Raw genomic sequence first — 17,096 nt, 5'->3', positions numbered from 1 at the left:
CCATTCTTTGGTAGCAAGGACTAAGAGGTCAGGGCAAGTTCTCCAGGGCTTGTAGGAGATAGATGGTACCCAGGGGGCATCTCCATTGACTCCTTCCACACATCCCCTGGGTCTTATTGCTCCCTTCAAGGTGGAAGACATATAGTATATTAATCCCATTGTCCCTTACTAGAGATTCGTAGCTTAAGGACGAGTGCACAGGCTAAAGACTCAGAATACCTTTGTTAAATTCCTGGCTTTCGTTGTGTGAACTTGAGCAAGTCCATTAACCTCTCTGTGCCTCCCACATATCAGTTTCTATCGCCAAAATAAGGAAAATAATATTTTATAATGTGGTCTGAAACTTCGTAAGTGCTTTGTGTTAGCTATTATAGGCATTCGTCAAATAGGTTTGGCTGCAAGGCATATTTTCTCATATATACATATATATACTCTGTGCTAAGAACGAGGCAATACAGATATGAGCAACACACAGCTCCTGACCTTGAAGGATTCCCTGGTAGAATTGCAGATGTCTAGCGTTGGTATAGCTCTTTGGCAATGACAGATTATGTACTTTGTTTAATAAATAAAACAGATGTTTCATGATATTAATTGGTATATTTCTAAGAAAACCTATGCTTGTCTTTCACCTTGCTGCTCAGTATTTCTGTTGACATTCTAGGACAACACTGCTTGTCGCTTACTAGTAAGATAAGGTACCTCCATATGCAACCGGAAGCTATGTCCCCGGGGCCCACTCTCTGCACAGAATCATATTCAAGGAAAGACAGTTCAGTCACAAACATTATTAAAAGCAAATTTATGTTTGTACTGGCTTCTCTTAAAGAGTGTCCCAGTAGATGCAATTTAGAACTCGAAGCAGTGTTTCTTAAAAATCTTTCTTCCCCCTGTCTCTCAATTCCCTTTCTCATTCTCATCTTCCTACCAAATCTTTACTTGAAATCAAGCCTGTGATTCTTTCCTGCCTTTTCCTCCACGTTTCCCACTCATGAAGCAAGCTGAGGAACCTTGCCGCTCTCATCTGCTCGTCTCCTGTCTCATAAACTGTTTCCTCTGACTTCCTTTTCCTTCTGTCTTGAGGTTCCCCGGGCCCACTTCCTTTCTGAAGGCCTGTGCTCCCGGCCTGCTTCTCATCTTGCCACTGTCTGGGAGAGGAAGGGAGGCTCTAACTCTCACTGCTGCTAGGTAGAAATCTGTCCAGGTCTCAGATGACACAGGGGAGTTCAGAAACTGTCCCTGAAAGAAAAAAATCCTTCTTCCATAGAAAGAAGTTTGGAGGGTGCAGTGGACAGAATTCTAAGATGTCCCTAGGATCCCCACCTCCTAGGGTACATGCCCTGCATAATGTCCGGGACTGTAAGCATGCTGGATTTTACTCCTAAGGTTAGACTGTGCTATGTGCAGGCTGACTTCAAAAAAGGGGGATCATTGCTCTTCTCTTCTGCAGCCATTGCTGAAGCGCCAGTGGCCAAAATGAAGTTCAACCCCTTTGCGACTTCTGATCAGAGCAAGACCCGTAAAAGGCATTTCCATGCACCTTCCCACGTTCACAGGAAGATTGTGCCTTCTCCTCTTTCCAAAGGGCTGAGACAGAAGTACAGTGTTCAATCCATGCCCATCCGAAAGGATGATGAAGTTCAGATTGTCCGAGGACACTACAAAGGGCAGCACATTGGCAGAGCCGCCCAGGTTTACAGGAAGAAATATGTCATCTAATTGAACGAGTGCAGCGGGAGAAGGCTAATGGCACAACTCTTCAAGGGGCAGTCACCTCAGCAAGGTGGTGACCACAAGACCAAAGCTGGATGAAGACCGCAAACAGATCCTTGAACCAAAAGCCAAATCTCACCAAGTAGGAAAGGAAAAGGGCAAATATAGGGAAGAAACAATTGAAAAGATGCAGGAATAAAGTAATCTGATAGACAGCTTTCACTAAAAATTGTTAAAATGAAAAAAAGCAAGCAAGCAAGCAAGCAAGCAGGCAAGCAGGCAAGGGAGGGAGGGAGGGAGGGAGGGAGGGAGGGAGGGAGGGAGGGAGGGAGGGAGGGAGGGAGGAAAGAAAGAAAGAAAGAAAGAAAGAAAGAAAGAAAGAAAGAAAGAAAGAAAGAAAGAAAGAAAGAAAGAAAGAAAGAAAGAAAGAAAGAAAGGAAGAAAGAAAAGAAAGAGATCACTGCTTTGCCGAGTGGCAGTATGGTAGCCAATAAGGTTCATCCAAGGTGCACTCTCTGCTAATTGAAAACAAGGGGAGCTCATTCAAGGGAAGCCTAACCTACTAAAAGAGCACTTTAAAAACAGAGGGTTTTCATGAATATGACACTGGCAATGGCTGTGGACTGACGTATTAGTCACTGGAACCAAATGTAGAATCCCAAAGTAGACCCTCATATATACGATAATTTAATATTTGACTAAAGTGATTTTACCAAATGAAAAAGGGTAGGTGATTTCACACATGGTGCTGACGCTACTAGTTATCCAAATGGAAGAAAATAAAATTGGATCCTGCTCTTAAACCATTAAAAGAACCCCGTTAGATATATTACACAATAAGTGTAGTAGTAATAATTGTTTCACAGCATAAGAGACTGTGCACCATCTAAGGCAGGGGAAATCTTCATCAAGGTTGGAAACCCTAGAAGTTATTAAAAATATGTAGATATATTTAAGCCTTTAAAATTAAAATCTTATGGCAATAAAACCCAAGAGAAGTTGGAAAAAAATGGTTATATAATAATACTTTAGCGATTAATTTCTGTAATTAAAAATTAAACTCTAAGAAGTGAATAAGGAAAGATAAGTAACCCAAAGGAAAAATGAGTAAAAAATATGAATAGTCAATTTAAATGAGTGCAAATAACCAAGAAACGTGGAAATGAGAAATTTCACAGTAATATGAAAATGCATATAAAGTAATAATACAATCACTTTTCCCCAAATTGGAACAAAATTTAAAACCCTTATACCTAATTGTAAATAGGAATGTGGAGAGATACATATTTTCACACATTGCTGATATAATAGGATTGCTATAACCTTTTTAGAAACAAGTCATTGAATAACTATTAAAATTAGTATACAGGCACATCTCAGAGATTCTGCAGGTTCTATTCCAGATCACGGCAGTAAAGCGAATATCACAGTAAAGCGAGTCACATGAATTTTTTGGCGTTCCAGTGAATATAAGAGTTACGTTTACAGTATACTTTAGTCTAATTAGTGTGTAATAGCATTATGTCTAAAACACAATGTGTATACCTTAATTAAGAATACTTTATTGCTAAAAACAATGCTAACCATCATATGAGCTTTTAGGGAATCATCGTTTGCTGGTGGAGGGTGTTACCTTCAATTTGCAAAAAAAAAAGCAATATCTTCAAAGCACAATAAAATGAGACGCGCCTAAGTATACATATAATTTGTAAGTTTCATATTGTAATTGTAATCTTTTGTATAATGTATAATATGTATTTGTTTATATTTATAATGTGCACTATTTACAAAATAAACCACACGGCAAAGCAAACCAAACAAACAAAAGCAGAGGGTTTTCTCTTATCGGTCACTGAGGAAGAGGTGAGAGAGAGGTATTCCAGCTGGCCTGGAAGAAACAACAATGGGGACCATGTGATCCGCCAATGGGGACCATGTGGCAAAGAATGTGGGTGATCTCTAGGAGCTAAAACAAATTCTTGACAAGGAAATGGGGACAGCAGTCTTACAACCATAAGGAACTGATTTTGACCAACAACTTCAGTGAGTTCGGAAGTGGATTCTTTCCCTAGAGCATCGAAAAAGGAACAAAGCCTGTTGACACCTTGATTTCAGCCTGTGAGACCCTGGAAAGAGACACCAGCCCTGTAGTCCATGGCTGGACTTCGGACCTCGAGAATTATGAGCTCGGAAGTGTGTATTGTTTTAAACCTCTAAGTTTGTGGTAATTTCTTACTTAGCAAACTAACCTTGGAAACTGACGCAGAGGGAGAATGAGGACAGATAAGAAAGCTCACACGTGACTCATTTTTGTTTCTGTTCTGGATAAAAATATTACGGGTCATACAGTGCAAAGGCTAAGGGCTGAATGGAGCACTGATGGTAAGTGCCGCCAGAGGCCGGTTGAGGGGACCTGTGGCCTGCGGCAGTAAGAAATGCCCCATAGGAAAGGAGGAGCAGGTACCGGGGATGGATGGTAAGATTTGGTAGCTGGAGAGAACAGGGAAAGCCTGTAGAGGGGGTGATCTAAGGAAAAGTGTGTGGGCAGGAATATGCATGATGTGTTACCAGAAGAGTCAGGAGACTGCTCCAAACCATGCCTGTCTCCCCCTTCCTTTGCTGCAGCTGTTCCAAACGACTCCCTGAACAGGTCATGCACTTTCACACCTCCGGGAATGTGTTCGTGCCCCTTCCTCTGCCTGTGCCCCTTCCTCTGCCTGTAACTCGCCCTCTCCCTTCCCCACTTGTCTATCAAGAGCCAACCCAAGGCTCCTCCCCTGTGCACACAACCCCTCCCCCCAGTTTCCCAGTCTCAGGAAAGTTTACCCCAAGCCCAAGGTCTATGGTTCCTACATGGAAGTGGGGACACCAACAGCCTTGCTTGTTCTACTCTTCCACATTCAGAGAAGGAAAGAAACTCTTTGCTAGGTCAACAATCAACTTCAAATTCAATCCTTTTGCCTAATCCTCATTTCTAGAAGGCGGGTTTTCTTACAGTGGGGCACACTCATAGCCTGCCCGGCTGGCAGCCCCAGCTGTGTGGGAGCCTGTGGCTGTGGAGTTCTAAAGCAGCTGGAGCTGTTAGTGCCCGAGGCCCCCCAGTGAGAACCCGCGGGCTCTGGGCTCTTCCCACAGGATCCTTGATCATGTTCTCGTTTCCTCCTCCAGAAACATGGGGCTAAAATAAACCCAGAGGCTGAGGAAGGGGTGAGTCAGAGCTCTGAGAGTGGAGCAATCACTGCACTCGCTGCTCTGTGTAAGAAACATCCCCCCCCCCCCCCCCCCCCGAGCCCGAGCTGTTTATGCCAAAGCTGTAAGCCTGAAACATGAGCTATCCTAAGACAGGTTGGCAGCAGACGCCCCTTCCTGGAGGTGGCATGATGGTGCTTCCTAGCGAGGAACCTTTCTGTGCCAGTATAAAAGGAGAGGAACACATCCGTCTGTGCTGGGGAAACCTGGTGACAAAGGAGAAGGAGCCTGGGCTGGAAGCCAGGTGACAGGACGTTCAGTGCCAGCTTCACTGCTTACCAGATTTGTCAGATCAGGTGATATCCCTCACCGCTCTGGGTCTCTTTTTTCTCAATTGCAAAGTGAGAATGTAAACCCAGATGAGTTTCAAGTTTCCCTCTGGCCCTGGCATTCTTTCTGTTTATCTGAGCAGCTCCCTAAGTGCCAGGTCTCCAAACGCACTCTCACCCTGGCCAGTGTGGGAGGTTAAAGGTGGAAAAAGGAATGCCAAATGACCTGTGGCTGCTGTTGCTCAGGTGAACCGGGCTCAATCAGCCGGCACCCACTGGTTAGACACCTCTGCTGTGCTGGGCATCCGGGAAATGGCTGGAGATACAGAGGTGAAAGAGACAGGGTTCCTTCAACAACTCACAGTCCAACAGATGAGGGTATGGACAGAAGATGTGAACAATCAGAAGGCAATCGGCAACACCAACTCCTTTCCTGAACCCTGATTGAATGACACATGCAAACAGCACAGAATGAGGAATAGTCCACAACCGTCCATGTGGAAGTGGGTTTCAGCTAGGAATTCAGTTCTCGCATTAGATTTTCCCACCTCAGTCAAAAGTTTTATTGAGAAAGAGGTCAGTATGAAATGACCAGAGAGGCCAAAATTCATTTTCTTCCAGTGACCCAACATTTTAACATCCATGTAGTTTTCTCCAGACAGAAAGAACAATTCATATTGCTTATCATCTCAAAGTCTCCCCATAATTGAGAGAAAAATAATCCACACATAGTGATGGGGGCCGCTCAACTGAGAAAACTTCCAATGCCAAGAGTAAGGGACTGAATAATTCCTAAGAGTTAAGATTCTAGTCGTATTTTGCTTTTCATCTCATGTGTTTACCACAGCCAGCACTTCCAATATGTCTTTCAATCATTTCAAAACATTTATTTATGACGTGGTATTTTGAACCACGTTTACAACAAACCTTAACATTTAATTACATATTTTAACGTTCTCAAATATCATGAGGCTTCATTTAATTTTATGATTTTCTCATTAATGAGATTTGACTCCAACTTTGTTTTGAAGTTTTAAAAGCAAAATAAGTAAAAAAAAATAAGATGGCATACATATAAAAGGTGAATAAAACATATCTATAGAAGACTGAATTAAAAATACAGATATGTGTATATAAATGTGTGCATATATGTGTGTATATATGTATACACACACACACACACACACACACACATATATAAAATTATAAAGCAAACGTATATAATCACCAATCAGGTTATATGGTCCAATAGATTCCCCTCTTTTTCATCTAAACTCATCTACATCACATGCTTGTCACGTGTAACTATGGCCGTAATACAACACATGAAACACCTAGGGTGGTACCTGGTACACAGTCGGTGCTCACTAGGTACTTATCCTAATTGTGATTCAGTTATTCACTCAACAAACATCTACAAGTTTGTATGACGTTCCAGCTCATCAGTGTATCAAGCACTGGAGAAAGAAAGATGTGTGGATCATGGTGTCCATCCCAGGACTGAGAAGGAGACCAGCATGTAAACAGATGAAATGGAAAACGATTACGATCCATGCTAACGGAGAGCCCTGCCCGGTGCTTCCAGGGCACAGAGGGACCGGCTAAAGAAGAAGTTTGCCAGTCAGCATGGTGGGAGGAAGCTGGTTTTTCTACCACCACAGAGCACAGCCTGAGGGGAGCACTGTTTTAAGTCACCTCCCTAACATGGCCAGCAAGAGGGATGAGGGAATGTTCATCTCTTTGGTCATTGCCACCTTCGGGAACCTGGTTAATTAATGGATTCACTGAACATTTATTCCCTTACTGAGCTCCGACAAAGTATCAAGCACAGTGTTTTGTCCTTTCACAGGAGCTGTCTCAGAGACGCTCTACCACAAAATGTGTGTGAGCATTCCCCTTTTATAAGTGAGAGGTTGATGCTCAGACGAGGGAATGACTTGCCCAAGGCCACACAATTGCTGTTGACTTCCCAACGCCCACACATCTGCAGGTCTGAGCTAATCATGGAAACTGTATCCCAGTTCCCAGTGGAGAACCCAGGCCCAAGCCAATGAGTGTAGACTGTTCTAATGGCCATGGATTAGCTCGGAAATGAGCATCAGTTTGAATAAAAAATGTGCCAGGGAAAATTTTCTGTGGCTTCTGCAAATATTGTTCTCACTCTCCAGAGAAAGCCTCAGCAGGAGACAATCTCATCCTTTGACACTGTCATGAATGGATGTGAGGTTTCGGGGTGTTTCCGCCATCTCGCTGTCAGCCAGAGGATGTGCCTGGTGCGGGGGGCACACGTGACCAGGAGAATCCCAGAGACCGCTGGACTAAGCCAATCCTGAAGCTTCCAGCTATGTGGGCCAATGAAGGCCCTTAGTGTTCCAACCAGTCTGAGTACGGATTTCTGCACAGCCAGCAAGTCAGGGAGCTGGACTCCAAGTCTAAGTCCAAACTAGGTAACTCCCAATCTGTGCCTTCCTACAGCGCCTGGCTGCAGACATGACTCTTCTACCCAAGTTGTTTACCATCTGGCAGGAGGCATTTGGCATTCTGCTATTGTGGCAGATTTGATCATCAGTCACAATGCCAAAGTGACGGTGGTTTGAGTCATTGTTTATCTGTTGCTCTAATTCTTCCGTAATAAATATGCATTGCTTAGATAATAAAAACAACAAAGGGGAAAATTCCATGTGAGGCGAAGATAAGCAAAAAGCTCTGCGAAAAAAGAAAGCTTACATAAAGATAAAGCTGCATGATGTGCATTTGGCATGTGTTTAAGAAATGCTAAACTGGATCATGCCAAAGATAAAGCAAAGCACGGAGCCTTTTATCACACACTCGGCACCAGTTTCCTTTGAGACATGATTATTAATTAGGAGGAGCTGGGTGTAGCTATTATCAAACTTCCTTGATTTCTTCCCCTCCAACAGAGGACCTTACATCAAAACAGCTTCTGAGGGCAATAGGTCCAACTACGAGAGGTTCTAGCACTTTACTGAGAGCTCCTATAAAGTCATGTAATTCTCAAAACGAGGAAAGCGAGAGAGGAGGCCTGTCTTCCACTAGACATTTGGTTTAATGCTGTGTTTTACTGTGGATTTGTCCACCTCCTCTGCTCACCTGTGAGATCTTCAGGAACAAAGCAGCTCTCTCTCCATGCCAAAGAGAGCCCCTGACACCCAGGGGTAGTAGGCTCCCTGTTTGTGAGGTTGTACCGTAGAGACAGACAGTGATAGAGTGGTGTTGAACCCATAGAGGGGACAGCATTCTGAGGGGGTAGAGGACCCTGCCCAGCTGCCAATCAGCACCAGCTGCAAGAGGGGAGGAGTCATTACCAGAAAAGGAAAACCGCAGGGGTGAAGGTGTATGGAGAAACAAAGGGAGTTTTTCTGTGGTGGGGTCCGAGTACAGACTGTTTTAAGGCCTTCATTAACTTTAGGCCGTCGGATCTCGGTGCCTCACCTCAAGCTTATTAAAATGCTCCGTGTCCCACTTTAAATGGCATTTATGGATAATACATCATAAAGTTATAAGAGGTTTTGTAAAGTTATACAAGTTAATACGGTGCATTTTATAGACACCCTAAGTGAAACATTGACTAATTGTCACCGCCTTCCTATTTCAGAGCCAATAATTTTGCGTTTGAGACCGTAAAGATTTCCCTAGGTCCTTCCAAAGCTTGTAGGCCCCAGACCCTGGGACCGTGGAACCTCGCAGATGAAACAGCCCTGGCAGGTAAGGACAGGCGTCCCTCTGCAGGGCTGGTAGGCAAGAAGCATATTCATTCCTCTCCGTGTTTCTCAGTGCGCGGCAAACAGTGGGCACTCGGTGACGGTGAGCAAACGGATGCTGAGAAAGGAGGCGAGCAAACGGATGCTGAGAAAGGAGGCGAGGCTGGACTCACGTCAGGGTTGGTCTTTCAGGCACATCAGGTGGAGGTTAAAGCCAACAGCTGCGGGCAGAGGGAAGCCATCCTACCTGGGAGTTGCATGCATTTTTGCAATTCCATTTTTCTAGGGATAGGGCCGTGGCCACAGAGCGAACTTAAAGAAAATACTCTCCATGTGGCAGGTATGGAGCTAGTCCCTTTTACATATAATGATTTCAGTGAAATCACAACCCTGTGCGTAGATAGCACTTGAATGATATTTTATAGATCAGGAAACTGAAGCTTAGAAGGTAGACTATGCGGAGAAAGTCACAGAGCCAGGGAGGAACTCAAAGAGTTTTGTCAGACACGAAGGCCCACCCTTCCCTAGAGAGTTTTCAAGGCAGTGGGTGAATGCTGGGTGGCGGAGGGCTGAGGTAGAGGGGCAAGAACCCTTTGGAGCCTATTTCTGGAATCCTAGTTTCTGGGGATCCCTTGTCTCCTTGATAGATTTCCTTTCTACTCTCCTGCAAGTGCCCTGCAAAGCCTCTGGCTCCTTAGACCTGACCTCGGCTCTCCTTTCGTTGCTAAGGACTGATCATCTCACTGGGCTTTGCCAAGGGCATCAATAAAACAGCTCCTGTAACTGTAGCCACACAAAGGTAAGCAAGGAATTTACTCTGATTTGACAAACAGAAACACACGCTCCAGCTGGAGCCCAATTCATGACCTTCCCACCACTAAGGGCAGAGGCGAAGATTGCTTTTCTCCCATTTATTGGATTAATTTCAGCCTCATAGACAATCCCTCCCTCTAGCCGCATTTACCTGCTGTTGTTTCTAACCTCAAAAAGCGTCATGGCAACAAAGTTCAGAGGAAAGATCAGTGTCTGGAGTCAGACGGATACCAGCTTGCATGCCAGCTCTGCCACTTGCTAAAACGCTGATTTTGAGCAGGTCATTTGAGGTCAGTTTCCTCATCTGGGGAGGGTTGGGGATGAATTCAACGATGCAATGGAAAACTTACAAATGCATTTAATTACCTGGGAATTGCTAACAATTGTCACCCCAATAAACTGTAACTAAAAAAAAATAAATTACCTGGGAATTCATGTGCTTTTGGAGGAGGGCTGAGGCAGAGAAGCAAGAAACATGCCTTTCTTTTCTCCTAAGGGTGAGGGTGGAAGACAAGACAGGGAACAACAGTGTGAAGCCTAGGGACAAATGCAGTACAATAGCGCTGGCTCCTAGACTATGGGGAAGGGATTTGGGGGATAATTCAGGCTGGAGAGCTCAGAAGCATCCAGAGCGTTCACAGCCACGTAAAGACTTATAATATAAGAGAAGTTGTACATGCTACACGTATTAGCTAATTGTATCCTCCCAGGCCCTGCAGGTACAATTAATATCCCCATTCTACAACAGAAGTTGTAACCCTTCAGAACCCAACTGAAGGGTTGGTTTTAAGCCCGGGAGTAACATGACTTATTTCCATACTTCACTTTGCCTGGATAAAGAATAGATTTCAAAGTGTCAAGACTGTCCAGCCAGGAGGCTGCTGAGCTAGTCCACCTGATGGAGTGGTAGGTTTAACCAGGGAGATGGACGTGGGTAGACAGAAGGACTAAGTCATTTGCTCGTTCTGTGGCTTTGGGTGGGTTCCTTAACCTCTGTAAGCCTTAGGGTTTTTTCTCTCATTTAGGGAGGATAATAATTGTATCCTCAGCCCAGAGTTGCCACGTTCTGAGCACTGGTAAGATGGAAGTCCTAGTTCTGGAAATAGTACAGAAGCACTCAGGGGACGCTGCTGTCATGAATGAAGCAAAGAACTCCAGTTCTTCCTCACATCCAGCCTCCTAAATATGATGCCTGAATGGACAGTGAGTACAAGAAAAAGGCCCCTTTCAAAAATGAACTCCACGTTAAAAGATACAGATGGCCCTGGTGAGGGGGGAAGGAGAGAGGTGGGGAGAGTTGTTGTCTAAGGAGGTCCATGTGTCTGCCTGGTCAGCTCTCCTGGGAATTAGGACACAAAGAGCAGGTGTCCGAAAGGTGGCAGGGGGGCTGGGCAGGCTGGAACCATTTTGAGGAGGGTCAGGAAACAGAGCCTAAAAGCCTGCCCAGGTTGGCAGCAAGACTACTTTATTCCGGTACAAGAAGCCCACAGAAAAGGATTACCTGTAACCTCTGTCCTCTTTCCATCTGTCCTCCCTGCCAGGAAAACTAATCATTGAGTCAGGAAGGTAAGAGCTAAAATCGGTTGGAGAAAATAAAAAGCAAAACAAAACAAAACAAAAGTGTAACAAAGGTGCAAAGGTGCTGAGACAGTGTCTTTCTCCGTTAAAGACACTCAAGTTTCATCGCTCAGACAAATGGCACCAGAGGATTCACGTCAAAATGGGAATATTTTTACCATTTGTGCTGATTGTAAAGGAAGGCATGCTCGTTATAAAACCTCCAGACTATCTATAGGGACTATTTTGAGCCCTAACTCTGTGGCAGGACCTTGGCATAGAGCTGTATGTGTCTCGATGTCATTTAGTTCTCATGTGTCCCAAACTTATTGTGGAGGTAGTATTATTTGCCCATTCTACAGCTGATGAAACTGAGGTCGAGAGAAGATAAGCGACTTGCCCAGAGACACACAGCTAGTTCTATGACTTGCTAGTTCGGGCAAACTCCTTACCCTCCCTAAACCTCGATTTTCTTCAGTTGTTTAGGGAGGGTAATAACCAAGCTGTGCGCTCAGGCACTGGAGCTGCACTCTGGTTCAAAACACAAACAAACGAACAAACAAACAAAACAAATGAAAAACTGCTTCTCCAAATTACTAACTCTATGTCTTTGGGAAAATTGCATAACCATGTGCATCAGGGCCTCTTCTGTAGAATGGGGATATTAATTGTACCTGCAGGGGTTGGGAGGATGCAATTAGCTAATACGTGTAACAGGCTTAGACAGTACCTGGTGTAATCATTGGGATGAGTAGTAGTATTCCGATGCTGTTTTGCTAGGACAATGTCACTTACCCCAACAAGGTTCAAAGAGGGAAAAGAATGGCTTTTCAAGGGCAGGCAGGTCTAGTCTGAGGATTAGAGGAGCCAACACCTGTGAAACACTCAGCAGAGTGCCTGGGAAATAGTAAGTGCTTATGTCTACGCTTACTATTATTTATAAATTCCAGAGCTTAAGCTCTTAACTGCTATTTGTTCGTTCTTCACACTATGTTATTGTGCATAAAAATCTCATCATCTGGTGGGGGAGGTTATTAAGCTTTGTGTGTGTATCCTTCCACACTTGTCAAACCACAGAAACTTGTTTCTGGGTCATTTTCACTTTTAAACTATGGGTTAAATATATTGGGTGTGAATTCTGGCTTTGGCACATACTAGTAACTGCATGACTTTAGGAAGGCTACCAAACTTGCCTACACCTTAGTTCTGTCATCTGCAAAATGGGGATAATAATATCCACCTCATACAATGGTCGTAAGGACAACAGATGGGCTGGCTTGGCCCCTCAGAGTAAGGGATATTGGACAATTGACACATACCCTACCCTTGGTCACAGATATTGTAAATACTTTTCTCAGGCGATCCCCTCTTTTTTAACATGTAAGGGTTTGAAGGGACATTCATTTGTTTGTTTGAACAGCTTTGGGGATCTTGGAGGTACTGAGACTGGATTCCTGGGGAGTCCAGGGAAATGTTTCCATTCTCAAACAGAGGAGGAAAAATGGAAGTCACGAACTAGAGTCCATGAGCTTGATGGAAATTCTGGGAGAGTTTCTAGGTAATAATGCCAAGAAGATGGTACACGAGGACTTGGCAAATAAAATAGTGATTGCAAAGAGGTACCAGAGGTTTGAGATCAAATCATACCAAACTCACCTTATTTGTTGGTTTGTTTCTAAATGAACTACTGAGGGGATTGCTAGAGACATAGGGCATACAGATTTTAGTGTGGCATGTACCAGAATCTCGATATGTCTTTGAGAACAAAAGACAAAATACTGGACAAATTACTGCTGAATGGACTCAACACTGAATGGCTGGGTCCTGAGCATGCTGACTGATGGATCAGTGTCCACCTGGAAAAACGGTCTCTGTTGAGGAGTTCTGGCTGTGGCCTTCTCCAGTTCAACAGTTTTATCAATGTTTCCTATGAGAGCCTTGATGGCCCTCTAATCAAATCTGAGGGTACACCAAGGCTGAGAGGAAAAACAAATGGATTGTGTAATAGAATCAAGATTCACAAAACTATCCATAGCCTGGCATGAAGGGGGAAAAAAAATAACAAATTGAATTGTGCTAGAAATAAATCGAAAACATTGCTTCTAGACCTCCAAACACTGTAGTGAGGGTAAGTGAGAAGGATGGCTTAATAACAGACTCTTGGGGAAAAAAAGACTAAGGTCTTGTCTTCTCTGTAAACAAACTTAGGCTGTTGGATCATATTGAGCTGTCAAAATAATGAAATGACACTTCGGGTTGCATTTATAGCATTTTTTTGTAGAATACTGCCAGGCGCACAGAATACGCTCAGAAGATACTATTTAAAATAAAGTATGATTTAATGTTTTTCCTGGAACACTAGATTGAGTCTTTCATGCATTCATTTAGCAAATATTTTTGGAGAACTAGAGACAGGCCCTGGTTTAGTGCTTGGTACCCATCAGTGAACACAAGTCACCCGGCGGGGGTGAAACATTTCGTGAGGGTCCAATATGTACCAGGCACCATGTTGAAGCTGAATACAGTTCCTGCCTTCAAATTTGTGCTAAATAAACAGATATGAACAGATAATCATAACTCAGAAATGTTACATGCCTTTACAGCTCTAGAAAGATGAGTGGTTCTGAGAAGGGCACAATTCACTCATTGTAGAAGTGTCTGGAGGAGTGATAGTACGTGGGAATTGGTGCGTTGTTTTTGGATGTGTGTAAAGAATAGATATTTGCTCATTCTTGGTTTCCACCTTACAAATGTCTCCTGAGTAAGGCAACTAGAATTGTGGGTACACCTGAAACCTGGATCATAGAAGGTAATAGAGGGGGAATTTGGGATTTATTTTTTAGCCTGGAGATGAGAAACCTTAGGGGTAGAGAATCTGGGAAGTGTTGTTATATAAAATGAAGAAAGGTCTTGTGTAATAGATAGGTTTAGGATACAGTGGGACATTTCAGGGAGGTCCACACAAGGAGGATATATTTTTGAAGTAAGGGATTGCTTCTCATTTGGGCATTCAGGCAGAAGCTGGAGAGTCCCCCTTTCAACACGTGATAATTGACTCACTGATTTTCGTTTTAGACTGAATGTCCTCTGAGGTCAGGTTTAGCCCTGAAATGCTCCTATTTTATGAACTTCCACATGTTGCATTTAAAAATCTTTTATCATGCATTGCTGTTTTGTTCTATGCGTGTAAATCATTGCTTACTAATTATGGACTCTTTAGAGCTAGAGAGAAAGGGCTGGATGGTGTATTGGAAAAATTATGGATTCGAAATGTGTTCCAATACCAAAAAGCTGTGTTCATTTGGGGCAAGCTCTTCACACTCTCTGCCAATCGACTTCCACATCTATAAAGTGAACATAATAAAACTTACTCTGTTGTGTCGCTGTAAGGATGAGCTACAGTGTGTAAACACTGTAAAGCCTCTTGAACAGAGTATCATAAGAAATGGATGTGCATTGGATGGTAATTATAGTTCTTCCATTCTTACACACTGCTGTCCCTTGGTGCTTGGGCCTGAGGAACGCACAGGTCAGGCTGACTCCAAAGACAACTTGTTGGGTGCAGGCAAATGCTCGGTGAAATACTGTGGCCCACAAGTTGGGGAATCAATGGTCACTGATTGTTTCCCCAAAGGGAGTAGGGTTTTGCTCTGTATTCTGGTTTTGGTTTTGTTTTTTTAGAGCTCTCTCTGCTCCTTGTTCCTTCTCGGGCTCCTAACAGTTGTTTGCTGGAGGTCCTAAAGCTGCTGTGTGCCTATCAGTGGGTTCTGAGCACCCTCTAGAGATAACAGAGGGATCTGTCCTCAGGGAGAGAAGTTAGATTTTTCTCTTCAGGCAGTTGCTGGCACGAGTGAAATGTGCCAGAGGCAAATGAGATGCAGAGGAAGGGAACAAGCCAGGGAGGATCAGCTTTCTTAACCCATTCCTCTCTAGCAAGGCTCCTGTCTGGCTGCCTTCTCTTAGACAACCAGTCCCCGGGTGGATGTGAGTCCAGGGAGCGAGTCAGGATTCAGAGAAAGGATTCCCATCTATTGCTGAGCCCAGGCAGTGAGTTGTGAGTTCGCCCAGTGAGACCATAACTGAATCTCTAGTGAATTCGGAACAGGCCAGTAACTCAGGTCTCTAGTTAAACTTATCAAATATCATGCCTGAATGGTCTCCTCTGGCCTTCCAGGCAACGTGTCCTGCTCCATCATCAGCAGGGCGGAAAGACTTCATTCAAGCACAACGATCCCCAGAAAGCAGTTTTAATTATAAAGTGTACCTTCAAATATTTCGTCTCTAGGTCTTTCTCATATCCATCTCTTTTAAAGTTCCATGTCACGCCTGTTTCTAAATAAATTTAAATAACACCTTTCCTGTTACGAATACAGAAGGGAGACTCCTACAGAGAGGAGACTAGGGTGGGCCATAATGAGGGGGTCAGACCCATATCAAGATTGCTGCACCTGGGACAAGTAGCAAAAGTTATTGACTGACTAACTGAAAAATCAGAACACTTATCTCCCTTTCTAAAAAGAAAATGATGAGATACACTTCTTCAAGTCACAGAGTGAGATATTATGAGATAGAATTTAGAACTTCAGACATTCAAGACCATAGTTTTTGCAGTCAGGACCGTTAACTTCAGCTCAGATATGCCTACAATTTACACTGACTTACTGAACAATTAGAATTTGCTGGGATCTGTGATAGGTGTTCCTCACCTACAATTCTCCCAAGAGTTTCACAATGAGTTTGAAAGATCTATTTTATTCTCTCCACTTTACAGAGGTAAAAACCAAGACTCAGGGCTCACCTGAGTAGGGTAAGAGACATAGCAGGGATTTGAACTCATATCTTTCTATTCATATCAGTTCACTTTAATCACTACAATGCATTGAACATATACTGTATTAGGCATTTCAGTAATAAGAAGTAGATAACTGAATCCACACTCTCAAAGAGTATAAACTCCACGGAAGGGGTCTCAGTATCTTCAGGGAGGTTAGTTTGAACAATCTGAGTAGGTGGTTTCGGGAGAGGAAGAACTAGTGGAAAGGGCAAGAGATAATGCTAATAAAAACACAGTATTATACAACCATGAAAAGAAGGAAATCCTGCCATTTGCAACAACATGAATTGACCTTGAGGGCAGTATGCTAAGTGAGATAAGTCAGGCAGAAAAAGACAAATACCTATGATCTCACTTACTCGTGGAATCTTAAAAAGCCAAACTCGTAGAAACAGTAGAATGGTGGTTACCAGGGGCTGGCGGGTAGGGGTGAAGGAATTGGGAAGATGTCAGTTAAAGGATTCAAACTTACAGTTAGAAGGTGAGTCCTGGAGACCTAATGCCCAGCACTGCAAGTATAGTTAACAACAGTGTATGATATATATCAATGTGGTTAAGAGATTAGGTTTTAAGTGTTCCTACCACCAAATGTAATGATAATCATGTGATGTGATGGAGGTATTAGCCAATGCTATGGTGGTCATCATATTACACAATGTTAGGTGTCAATTGATCTCAATAACAAATGCCCATGACGGGAGCACGGGAGGTGTCCCAGCTTGTTTCAAATGGCCCCTTCTGCTGAGCGTAGTTGACCTGGGAGCTTAGAAAAGCTGGGCCATTTGAATAATTACAATAGGTCACCTGCTAAAAATACAAAAAAATCTGTGCCCTCCAAAAATATATATATGAAATATTTATGTATTTGTTTATTGTACATGAAATTTGCCTGAGGACATCACAGGGATATGAAGATAGAGAGGACTGAAGAAGTCAAGT

At 43.5% G+C, this 17,096-nt stretch overlaps 1 pseudogene across 1 annotated transcript; it reads left to right on the top strand.

Annotated features, from left to right (window-relative positions):
- Nucleotides 1–1,452: 1,452 nt before the first annotated feature.
- Nucleotides 1,453–1,912, top strand: LOC308502414 (large ribosomal subunit protein uL24-like; annotated as a pseudogene). Its single transcript has one exon. The product of its transcript is annotated as a large ribosomal subunit protein uL24-like (transcript).
- Nucleotides 1,913–17,096: the final 15,184 nt, after the last annotated feature.

This window comes from Rhinolophus hipposideros (assembly GCF_964194185.1).
Source record: "Rhinolophus hipposideros genome assembly, chromosome: 9".
Lineage (NCBI taxonomy): Eukaryota > Metazoa > Chordata > Mammalia > Chiroptera > Rhinolophidae > Rhinolophus > Rhinolophus hipposideros.
The sequence above is the reverse complement of the archived record's forward strand: the minus strand, read 5'-3'. Positions and strand labels throughout refer to the sequence as shown.